Source organism: Trachypithecus francoisi, unplaced genomic scaffold (genome assembly GCF_009764315.1).
Source record: "Trachypithecus francoisi isolate TF-2019V2 unplaced genomic scaffold, Tfra_2.0 Contig00023, whole genome shotgun sequence".
Classification (NCBI taxonomy): Eukaryota; Metazoa; Chordata; class Mammalia; order Primates; family Cercopithecidae; genus Trachypithecus; species Trachypithecus francoisi.
In genome coordinates, this window is record NW_022680461.1 from 341,582 (window position 1) to 354,938 (window position 13,357).

Sequence of the window (13,357 nt, forward strand, 5' to 3'; positions counted from 1 at the left end):
AAAAAGTGTGGTAGCATTTATTTAAAATACAAAATGCAAATGGTTCAGGAAGCAGCAACCACTTGCTGCTTTAGGAGTCATTGATCCAAACTTGCTGGATAAAAGATAGGATTATTGAAATTTTTCACAGATTCAGATATTCCTTTCATGTATGTAGATAAAATGTATCCCAGACCATGGCTATTAGGAATAGCTTGCTTTCTTAAAAATGTGTAGTTTTAGTCCATTTGTGTTGTTATAAGCAAATACCTAAGGCTGGGTAATTTATAAAGAGGTTTATTTGGCTCACAGTTCTGCAGGCTGTACAAGAAACATAGTGACAGCATCTGCTTCTAGTGAGAGTGTCAGGCAGCTTCCAATCATGGTGGAAGGCAAAGGGAGCAGAATGTGTGGACAACACAGGGTGAGAGAGGATGCAGGAGAGATATGGGGAGGCGCCAGGCTCTCTTTAACAACCAGCTCTTTCTTACAGGAACTAATAGAGAACTCACTCACCACTCTTCCCCCACCAGGGAATTAATCTATTCATAAAGGATCCCGTTAGAATCCTTGACTCATGACCCAAACACTTCTCATTACTCAAATACCTCCCATCAGGCCCCACCTCCAACACCTCCAAGACTGAGGATCAAATTTCAACATGAGATTTAGGGGGACAAACAGCCAAACTATATCCTGTGTCTTTTGTACTAAACAAGCTAGCATTTGTTCCCATGCTGTACATTATTGCAAGCATTCCTGACACTGAGAAATACTCAGACATTAAATTAACATAAAACAATGTTTGTCGGTAGTAATTCATTGACTGGAGTGCAGCACTGGACAATCTCGCAATCTTCGGCTACATTCTCAAATACCATTGCCCTATGCATGAGACCACAAATAAAGCCATTTCTTCCAGTTCATCTGCCAAGCTCTGGCCCCTCAATAGTCAAGGGTTACAAGTCTTTTCCAGTTATTATTTTGTCTTCCCTTTCACATGTTTTTCACTTCAGCCTCCCAGGCATGTCTCTTCTCTCTAACCAGTTGTAAGATTGCCTCCAAATGACCAGTCCAACAGCATGGTGCTACTCCCTGCTCTGGCTAATTCACACCTACATACAGCTGTGTAAATGGGAAAATGAAAATCAAAACCACTACGTTAGATTACTGTTGTACTGACTAGGTAGGTGTAAGTAGCAGAAGCTTGTTTATTTCTGGTCACCATGGTCCTATAGCAAACAGATCAGTAGGGAGCACTGACACATTATCAGAATAGAGCAACAAACAGAGACTCAGATCCAAGACAAAGCAGACAACCAGAGGGAATGAGGACAGAAACATCTGAAGAATAGAGAAAGTTGACAGATTGAAATGAAACATATGATGGTCAGCATTGGGATTAGTTAAGATTAGTCTCACTTCCCAGCATGAACTCTGAGGAATAAATAAGGATGCAAAAGTCCTGGCACATAGTATGTGCTCAAAAATTGGTCGTTCGCATTTTTTCTTTCCTTCCTGTAAGAGGCAGAATGAGGGCAAAACTAGAGAGAAAGATCAACTAGAGGTGGACGAGGGCCAGAGGAAGCCAACCTCTGGGCACAGCTTTTCCGGGAAGTTACCCCATCTAGGCTTAACTCACTCCTCAACCCGACAAACCCCAAATCCTCCTGTTTCACAGTAGAATGTATACAGTAGGCCTCACAATAGCTTTTTAATCCAGCAGCTAGGATTTCCAGATTCTAGCTTCTACTGTACTTCAAGGTACTTGAAACAACTCTCTCTTAAGCATATAAAATATCACTACTGAAGAGTTTTTTTTCTCTAGAAATGTGCTTAGTGAATATTTTAACTGTTTGACTCAAGAGAATACCTGCATTCATTCATTTGCAGTGGAGACCAGGAGTGAGGAAGAGTGGGAAGGAAGAGATAGTAGAGAAGCTTAAAAAGAAACATGGATTTGAGCATTCATTGGCTCTGGTAAATCACCACAACAAATCAAATCAAATATAAAAACAAAAAGCGAAGATATTTGGAAGGGTCCACACAATTGCAGGAGAATACAGGACACTTGGACTCCTTCAAAACATATCTTTCAAGTTTCTAGATACTTCCACGTAATAGACAGATGATATGTAATCCTTGACAATAACTGTCTCATTACATCTAAATTAGATGCCTCAGATACTTAAAATGTAATCAACTTTGTGCTGGATCGTGTTTTCTTCTATGGCTCAAAATCATGCAAAATGTATTTATGGTGTATTTCTGCCCCAGTAAACCTGACAAAAGAGGTGGTTATTTATTATATCCTACTCCTGAATCTGACAACTGTGTATTGTATAAAGAGAAGTCTTAAGAGGCAAACTCCTAATTCAGAAGAGAGATGAGTCATCCAACATATTTAAAAGAGAATTTGAATTAGACTAGCCCACCCATTAATGTGGTTAGGAATAGTGACTGGACCTGAATCAATTTACAAATAAAACTTTCTTTTCTTTTTGCTATTTATTCAAATCAAGACACAAGGAATCTGGGTACCTCTATGTGCCTATGAGGTCATATGATAGTCATTGTACTTCTCTGGAGATATCATTTCTCTTTTGTCATTAACGAAATTAAGAAATAGCTAACGGCTTCATGATAAATCACTTAGTCAGGATATAGTTCCAAAGACTTACTTTTTAATCACAATATTAATGGTGCTTTTAATTTATGTGCCTGCTTAAAATGAACAATGCTAGTGAGGCGGCTCTAGAAACAGTTAAGTTAATCCTGTCAAAACGAATAGAAGTGACAGATTCTTATTGGCTCACAAGGCCTGCTGGAATCCAGGATTCTGTACCCTTGTTTTTATTTCCCTATTCTTCTAAAAGATTATCTATTGAAAAGTAGCCAATTACCTCAATTGTTGCTGACTCCACGTAAAGTTAGCAAGAGTAAGAGATCTAAAATATCAGTTAAACTTGGGGGTCAGGACTTGCTGCTCTCCTGTTTTTACCAGTACTATAGTCTATTAGAGGTAAAAAGCAACCTGGCTCTTTAGGAAGAAAGATTGTCACAATTAATCCAAGGGTATTTATTAAGGATGAAGCTACATAGATTTTGAACTGAAGCCTTTTAAGGCTACCCAGATCCAGTGAAAATGGGGCACCATTTAAGATGAGCAGTGTCTTTCTGTAAACAGTACAGCATTTATAGTTATTTTATTCATCTAAGTGTTTTAGAGGAAGTGTTTCTTGGCAAAAAAATCCATTCCATCCCCTTTATTATGTACTTACTATCTGTCGGGAACTAAACTAAAGGCTTTGATTATACAGTAGTTCTTATATATTTCAAGACCCCCAGTGGATACCTGAAACGGCAGATAGTATTGAAACCTGTATATACAATGTTTTTTTTTTCTTTCTATACATACATACCTATGGGAAAGTTTAATTTATAAATTAGGTACAGTAAGAGAATAGCCACAATAGGCCGGGCGCAGTGGCTCATGTCTGTAATCCCAGCACTTCGGGAGGCTGAGGTGGGTGGATCACCTGAGGTCAGGAGTTTGAAACCAGCCTGATCAACATGGTGAAACTCCATCTCTACTGAAAATACAAAACTTAGCTGGGTGTGGTGGCGCACACCTGTAGTCCCAGCAACTTGGGAGGCTGAGGCAGGAGAATCACATGAACCAGGGAGGTGGAGGTTGCAGTATGCTGAGATCACACCACTGCACTCCAGCCTGGGTGACAAAGAGACTCTGTCTCAAACAAAAAAAAGAGAAAGAAAGAATAGCCACAATAATTAATAAAAGAACAATAATAACAATATACTATAATACAAATTATCATACTCTGTGCTATAACTTTTTCAGTTTGAGATGTGTCAGCAAAACCAGCACAAATTACTTTTTCCTTCTTCATAATGTCATGGGTAGAAGATTCATTCTTACCATAGGCCTTAGCAACCTTAGCATACAATTTTGTTTCCTAAGTTGAGAAATGTCACCTTTTCAATTAAAAGAAGCACTTGACAGACTCTCTGTGGCATATTTGAATTGCCAGCATCATTCCTCTTGGGCTTTGAGGCCATTATTAAGTGAAATAAGGGTGACTTGAACACAAGCACTGTGATACCACCACAGTGGATCTCAACACTGACATGACTACTAAGTGACCAATGGGTGAGAAGTGTCTTCAGGGTGGACACACTGGACTCAGAATTCACGTCCAGGTTGAGATGGAGTGGGATGGCATGAAATTTCATTGCACAACTCAAAACAGCAGGCCATTTAAAACTCATTCATTGTTTATTTCTGGAATTTTCTACTTAATATTCTCATACCTTGGTTTGACAACAGGATAACTCAAATCATGGAAAGTGAAGACATGGATAAGGCAGGACTATTGCATTACCTCATGTAATTTTAAAAACAATCCTATTTGGAGGTGTGGCCATGCCTGCTTGCTGCCTGTCAAATGTTCATTCTTATTTTTTGCTTCTTAAAGAAAAGCAATACCTTTATTTGAGGTTGCAATGTGAACAACTAAACATTCTTTAGCTCCCATGCAGCAACATGGGTTGATGGTAAATTCTGATCAATTAGACATGACTGAAAGTATTATCATTATGTCAGACCTCAGCACAGACTTATTAAAGAAGACTGTCTCAAAAAAGAGATGTACCCTTTTTGCCTTGCTACCATTTTTTCTCCATGCTGCATGGAATGTAGTCCAAGTGTCTGGAACCTCAGCAAATTTCTTAGACCATAATGTGACATGAAGATGGAAGCCCAAGTGCTAGTGTGGTAGAGAATAAAGACAGAAGGGGACAGAGTCCCTATTAATCTTATTTTATTTATTTTTTTCTTTCTAGATGGAGTCTCGCTCTGTTGCCCAGCCTGGAATGCAGTGGCGCGATCTCAGCTCATTGCAAACTCTGCCTCCCAGGTTCAAACGATTCTTCTGTCTCAGCCTCCCGAGTAGCTGGGATTACAGGCACGTGCCACCATATCTGCCTAATTTTTGTATTTTTACTAGAGACGGGGTTTCACCATATTGGTCAGGATGGTCTCAAACTCCTGACCTCAGGTGATCCATCTGCCTCAGACTCCCAAAGTGGTGGGATTACAGGCGTGAGCCACCACGCCTGACCCACAGTCCCTATTAATCTTAAAAATGCCACGCTATTCCTGGAATTCCTGTCTCTAGACTTCTTTCACATGAGAGATAAACTTGTATCTTTTTTTTAATATCACTGTTATTTTTGATTTTCTGTTTTGTGAAGCCAAACATAATTAATCCTAACTAATGTAGGAGGACACTATTATCACCCTATTTTATAGATGGGAAAATTGAAGGAGACAGAGTGTCAATAACTCACCCAAGGTCCTAGAGCTACTAATTGGTGTAGCATGGCTTTTAACCCAAGTACGCATACTCTCTCTCTCTCCCTCGCACACACATATACATCCCAACTACTGCTTCAAGTGAATATTAACTACATACACATTTGGTACCTTTCTGTTTATATACCATAATCTGCAAAAGAAATCATATAATTAACATTTGTGAAACACCTAATATGTTCAGGAATATTATTAAGCACTTTTCATGCATTAATTTGTTTAATCCTCACAGCAACTACAAGAAAATAACTATGCTATTATTATTTCCATTTTAGAGATGAGGAAAATAGGAAGAATCAGAAATGTCAAGTAGCTTTCCCAAGGCTCCACAGCTAGGAAATAGCAGAGCCAGAATTCAAAGTCGGGTCTGTCCAATATACCATACCCTCATAGAAACCATATTGTTAAATGTGTCTGCCTACTACCCACATAAGAGTAGGGAATATCCATCTTTCACGGTTTGGTGTCCGGTAGCAAAGAGAAGTTGGCAGCCTCAACAATGGAGAAAATACATCCAGGCGTTCTAATCCCTAACAGAAAAGCCAATTCAGATGATGTTATCTTTCTATTTGTAACTTACCAATAGCTTTTCATTGGCTTCAGAATAAAAGTCAGACTCTTCACCAGAGACTACAAAATCCCGCATCACCTGGTGCTATACTACCTCTTGCTTAATGTGCCCCAGCCCCATTGTCTTGGTATTTCTCAAACTACTTAAGCACATTCTGGTCTTAAGGACTTTAAGTTTCTATTCCCCATGACTGCAGTTTTCTTTCCCCATTATTTTCACATGGCTTTTTCCCTTTTCACCATTTAGGTTTCTGCTAAATGATACTTTCTGCTAAATGATACTATTTTCACATAATTTAAAGTATCTGAGCAAGTATCTCAGATACTTTCACAAAGAGAAATTTCCCTAAAATCTAGTCTAAAGTAGCTACTGTCAATGCCATCATTCATTTTAGTATCTGATACTGTCTGGTTTATTCATTAACTTGCATATTGTTTATCTCAATTAACTGAAATACAAGCTCCACCAAGCTTATTTAGTAGAATGGCTGATTCTTTTCTACCTAGTCTTTTATGTAACAATAATTAACTCAGCAAACATTTACTTAATGTCTCTTTTGTACTGGATCACCTGATTCTCTTGCATTTTATGGCTATTTCACTTGGGAGACTAAGGAAATACTGGTCTATAGATATCCTTTTAGAAGCAGAAATCTCAGTCCTGTTCTCTGATGACAATATTGTAGGTATAACCACTAAGTTTCTGTTCAAGGATTTCTTTTAGTATAAGAGAATTGTTCTACACAATTAAAGGCAACACTCCCGATCCTCCAAGGTTTGAAGCTCTGCTCCTTCCTCATTCTCCTACTCATTCTCTCATGATTAAAACACACCTATGTGAGACAACTGACAAAGAAGGAGGATAGGGGATCTGTGGTCAGGAATTAGTATAAATATAAAGTATCTAAGCAAGGAGTAAATTCATGACCTCAGTCTCCAGAGTATAACCAAATGAGTTACATGGCATTTGTGGTTTCAAAGAATATGCTCTTAAGAAATATATTCCCATTTAGAATAAAGCTATTATTTCGTATACTACAAGTATAATTCTTAAGTTATATGTCCTCATAATCAGGGCTTTTATATCCAAATTGCTGAAAAAAAAATTGTACTCATTGCTATTGTTCTTACATGCTGTCATCTGCAAAAATAGGATGTAGTTTTGAGGGAAGAAACGATGAGATCCTTTTCATTCCAGTTACTAGCTTATATATAGTTTTTATTGTGTGATAATTATATATTCATATATGGTTATAAGGAAGAATACAGAGAGAGGCTGGGCGCGGTGGCTCAGGCCTGTAACCCCAGAACTTTGGGAGGCCAAGGTGAGCAGAACACTTGAGGTCAGGAGTTCAAGACCAGCCTGGCCAACATGGCAAAACCCTGTCTCTACTAAAAAATACAAAAAATTAGCCAGGCATAGTGGCACGCACCTGTAATCCCAGCTACATGGGAGGCTAAGGCAGGAGAATCGCTTGAACCCAGGAGGTGGAGGTTGCAGTGAGCCAAGATCATGCCACTGCATTCGAGCCTGGGTGACAGAGTGAGACTCCATCTCAAAGTGCCTTCCACATAGATTGAGATGGAAGAGCTTCACTTGTAAGATGAGCATTGTCTCAGCTCATGATGCCAGTGATTTTTAAATTTCTTACTAACATAGTCTACACTGGAGATGTGAGGCTAAACGGAAGCATGTTTGCAGTGAACGAAAACACTAGCTCTTCTATCAGAACACCACCCTGGGGCCAGGACTTATTAATATTCTCTGCACAAGAGCAAATATTGTGCAATTATAATTTCATAAGTTGGTCTGATTATAATTTTTATTGAAAATAACTCCCCTAAATGTAATACACACACACACACAGACACACACATACATGCATACTTCAACCAAGCATAATCACAGAGCAAAAGCTTTTTTGGACACATTTTGCTGACTGAGCTCCACAAGCACAGGAACTGTGTCTGTCATAGTCACTGCTATAGCCCCAGCTTATTACCCATCTCATAGTATGTGATCATTATATAAATGTTGAAGGACCTTTTGAATGAATAAATACCTCATAAGTAAGTCACCATGCTAACTATATTGAGGCTGATGATCACTAGAGAGGACATAATAAGGTGTCTTTTCCATACTTAATTGCAATAGTTTTCTTAAAAATACTTAGCACAAATTTCTATATTATAGTAAAGACACTTAGGTAATCTGCCTTAATGTAATTTAGATTATCATGGTTAAATGACAGGAAATTCTACTAATCACTCTACCCTAGATCTTTATAACAATTCGAAAGAAACACAATTTACCCTTGACTCAGTCCATCAGGTGGGAAAATGTTGATATATCAACTTAGGTACACATGAATATTACTTTTAGAAGGACTGAAACTGGAAACATAACGGATGGGCTACTGTGTATATACAAATCAAAAGTGGATAAGCATAAATATATGCTTACAGGATGGAATTTGAAGTATCAGTTTCAAAAAATGTGTCTTTTTGCCATTGGCTGGATCAAGGCCGAATTGTGATTACTAAACTCATTCCTCAATTGCTTAAGGACTACCAATCATTTGTATTTCCTGGAAACACACAGACTTCTGGCAACAGTTAAATCTATTTGCCACCCGATGTGGCCATATTCAATGTATAGGAAGAATTCATTTGCCTTGCGCATTGATAGGTCTCCAGATTTTCCCAACTAATAAAAGTCTATCATATTTCCCAACTAATCAAAGCCTATCTTGAACACTGTTAAAATCTCAGTTGCCAATTCAGCCTCACCAGCTGGCAAAACAAACATCTACGGAGACTCCAGACATTGGCCTGCCTCAAAAATGGACTTTCTATTCTCTTGTGGGAATAGCCCAAGGCTTTAAAGCATCGGAAGAACTACTGATAAGTTAAACTTGAGAGTGTTGAGAAGAAAAAAAATAGCATAGCTATGTTGTTGCTGATGACTTTTTTCTTTTACATAGGCTTCATTGTACACAGAATATATAGTTTCCATGATGATTCATTGGAATATGTGCTATTTTTTAAAGTCTTTAAGTAATTTGCTATTAGGTAATTTTACCAATATTAACTTGTAATGCATATTCTCATAGCCATCCTATAGGTAATAAAAAACACATCATGTTTTGAATGTTATTTTAGAAAAGTCACAGTACTCATCTTGAAATGATGATGGCAATTTAGCCAAACACTTCACTGAGAAGAAATTAGGTGAATTAGTTGCTTGATTGAGTTTAATCATTATCATTATGTTAACTTCCTATTTTTCAAGCATCTCTGGAGTGCTTTATACTAAAGGTAACCATAAAATTTATCTTTTTCCTTGCGAACGGAGGTGATATTAGTAAGTATACCAGGATGACAGGCATACAGCAGGACTATCACAGGCAAATCAGGACATATGGTCCCCCTATTTATAGTTTGCAAAGCACTTTCACTCACAGACTGTCCTAGGTCGGGTTCTCTCAGAAGCTCACTCTGAGTCAAGGATTTGAATACATGTGATGTATTAAAGAAGGGCTCCCAGGAGAAAAGAGTAAGGTAGTGAAGGAAGCAGGACAGGAAAGGAAAAGAAGCATCACAGGTGATGCAATTTCAGGTGAAGCCTCAGCCTTAGCCTGCTCCCAAGGGAAACGCTAGACAATCAATTACATTGGAGTTTATTCCACCTCTGGCAAAGAAGCTGGGCTTTTGTCCTCACACATCAATCAGTCCTCGCCTTCAGGCTGCCCCCAGCAGAGGAGATAAAACTTTCAGGCAGCTCTAGTTCTTCAAACTGGCATGTCAGTTTCATGGCCCAAGGGCAATCTTCGGAATGTTCCAAAGGACCAGAAACTTGGCGATAGGCCAGGTACAACCAGTGCCCACTGTATGTACATCAGTTTACCTAATCTTCCCAATAACTCTGCAGGGGTACATTTTTTAAATCTCCATTTTTAAATGTGTTGGAACTACTATGAGTCTTTTCAAAGAGGCTTGTCCAGGATCTCATAGCATATCATCAGCAGATCTGGGATTTAAACCCCCAGGTCGTGGATTCAAGGTGGATAGAGGATCTGTTCTGCAATACCTACTAGGAAGTTGCAGATAAATAATTCTACACCATGTGTAGTCCTCAGTAGAAAACATTATTAAATAGGTAAAAGTTAATGAAACGTTGGGTATCTAGGCTTCATATATTTAGCTGTTCATTTTATAGGCACATGTTCTGGTTAAAAACATGAGCTTGGGAGAAAATATTTTTCTTCATATTAATAGTAAATGAAGAAATTTACTGCATTAGTCAGGGTTCTCCAGAGAAACAGAGCTAACAGGAGAAAATATATAGATATATAGTTATATAGTTATAGATAGAGAGAGATTGATGATAAGGAATTGGCTCAGATGATTACCGAGGCTGACATTTCCCAATGTCTGCAGAGTGAGTTGGCAAGCTGAAGATCCAGGACAGCCAATGGTGTATTTCTAGTCTGAGTCAAAAGGAGAGCTGATGGTGTAAGTTCTAGTCTGAAGGCCCACAGGCTTGAAATCCTGGAAGAGCCAATGTTTCAGTTCTAGTCCAAAAGCAGGGGGAAAAAAATCCGATTTCCCAGTTCAAAGGCCATCAGGCAGAAGAAATTCTCTTTTACTTGGTGGAAAGTCAGCCTTCTTCCTTTCAGGCCACAGACACTAAGGAGGGACATAGACACCACTACTTTATTCAGTCTACAGATTTGTATGTTAACTGCATCCAAAAGCAGTCTCACAGAAAATACCCAGAATAATGTTTGACCAAATATCTGGATATCCTGTGGCCCAGTCCAGTTGACACATAAATTTAACCATAATAGTTAGTATTGCCCCAGTGCCTTCTGCATGACTGTAAAGAAAAACATCATTAATTTTTTTAAAGTTAATCTAACATTTAAACATATTTTATTCAATCTAACATTTAAATATATTTTATTCAGCTTCTTAAATGTAAACACACACACACGTTTTCTCTTCTTATGATCTGCTAGTATTAGAGACAATTTTGACACAATTTAAAGAAAATTGCACATGTTTTCTCAGAATCTATTCTATTGGGATATTTTTACAGTTAATGTACAGCCACTTATGTGTAAGAAATTGCCTTATAAATAAATGGATTAGATTTGGATACTATCAATTTCTCTAAGAGAAGAAGCATACAAAATTTTCCACAAATCATTGCTTTAGTGTAATCGTATTTTGGGCAGAAAAGTTCTTTTAAACTTATATCTATTTAAAGGAATAAGACTATTTCTACAATGTGAAACCACAGCTGAGTATATTGGAGTAAAGTCAAATTGTTCTTTCAGACTGCAGTGATTACTTCAATCAAATTACAAAGTCACAAAATTAATAAGTAACATAGTTATCAGTCAAACCTAGCTCTTAGCCTCTGAACTCTACTGCCTCCTTAAAACAGAAAGTTTTGTTTGCTATGTGCATTATTTCCAAATGTTTTGTTTATGTTAAGCATTTTCTTACTTTAAAAATATCTCTTCTCTCCTCCTCTTGCAATTAAAATCTTACTGATCTTTGGAAGCTCAACACAAAACTAACTCCACGAAGAAAGCTTCCTTAGTGCCCCAATTTGAATGCTTCTCCATTCATTTGCCCTTTTTAACACCGTCCTTCATGGACCTCTATCAGAGATCTTATCTGATTTCACATCATTCTCCCTAGGTGGATCATGAGACCCCTGTGGGCTTAAAGCATCTACCACGGAGTCCAGTATGTAGGTGTTCAATAACTATTGAGTGATTGCTTCTCATCCAAATTTACTTAGGTGGCAGGGAAATAAAAACAAACTACTCAATGCAATAGAAACAGCAGATGGGAAGTAAAAGATCTGGCTTGTATCCCACTCCAACTACTTCCTACCTGTGAGCTTGGAACCGTGAAGATCCCACTTAATTTATTTGAGTTAAATTTCAAATAAAAGGATTATATAGGGTCATGTCTCCATTCCCTTCTTGTTCCAAACATATGGCAAAACACTCCTCTCCTCTTCCTTTCTTTCTTCCTTCTTTTCTTCCTCCCTTTCTTTCTCTAAGCACTTTTTGAATACTTACTAGGTGCTAGGCACTCAGGACACAGTTCCCCTGTGACCTCAGCCTTTCAATGGGTATATATTCATTTATGGACTCTCTACTGTATTAAGATGTATTATTTCTTAAATCCTTGGGGTGGAATGATGCAGTAAGGAGTCAGATTTTTTTTTTTTAATGAACAAAGATCACAGCAATGAACTCTACTAGAATCTGCAAAGTGTTTCAGGAAATCAGCCATCATATATATATATTTTCTCATAGTACAGCAATAAATGTCTAGATAGAGCAAAGGAAAAAAGTTCCAGAAAAAAAATGTAATGATTCAATTACTTCATTGTTGGCTTGGCATACGTCCTTGAGACACCCAGTTATATTGACAAATTCGTCTCTATTGTATTTCCAAAAGTTTTTGTACTGAATAGGTTCTACTTTCATCTTCAATTTACTTAAGCTCTATACCCAGAGCTATTAAGAAACAGCTTCAATAAAAATCTGCCACAATAGGGTCATGTTGCTACTTAAATGAATCTGATTTGAAGCCAAAATAGTTTTTAACTATTCAATTTGCAATTATTCTAAAGAACAATAATACCCAGTTTGGCGAGGCATGGCAAAACTAGAATTCATATGTACTGATAATGGGACTATAAATTGGCATTATCTTTCTGGAAGTCAATTTGGCAACATATAGTAAATCTTTTACAATCTCCAAATTATTTTATCCCATAATTTTATCTCTGGGAATTTATCTTAAGAAAATCATCATTAATTTCTGCAAATACTTACATATTAATAAGTGCCATCAGAGCATTGCTTACATTAGCAAAATAGTAAAATCAATTAAAATATCATATAATATGAAATTGTAAATACAGGGTATATTTATACAATGGTATTCTATGTATTGTATTATTGAGAATAGGTAGGGCATGCTGCCATAACAAATTAACCTAGAAATCCCAGTGGCTTATGAAAACAAAGATGTTATTTCTCACTTGTGCACCCTGTCCAACAGGGACTAGCAGAAGTCACAGTTCTACATGGCCATTCAGAGACAGAAGCTGATGGAAAATCCATCATAGAATGCCCCCAGTCACTTAGCAGGAAAAGAAATAAATTGGTGGGGATACATGCTAGCTTTGGCCCAGAAATGACTTTTGTCCTTTCTGCCTATGCCATTGGCAAGAATTAGTCATGGAGCTCTATCTAGCTGCAAAGGAGATGAGAAATGCAGAGGGCAAAATGGAATGATTGGTAAGCACCAATATCTCTATCATAGCAGTTAGAAAAAACAATTTGTAGAGTTATAACAGAATTAAATACTCATGTAAGT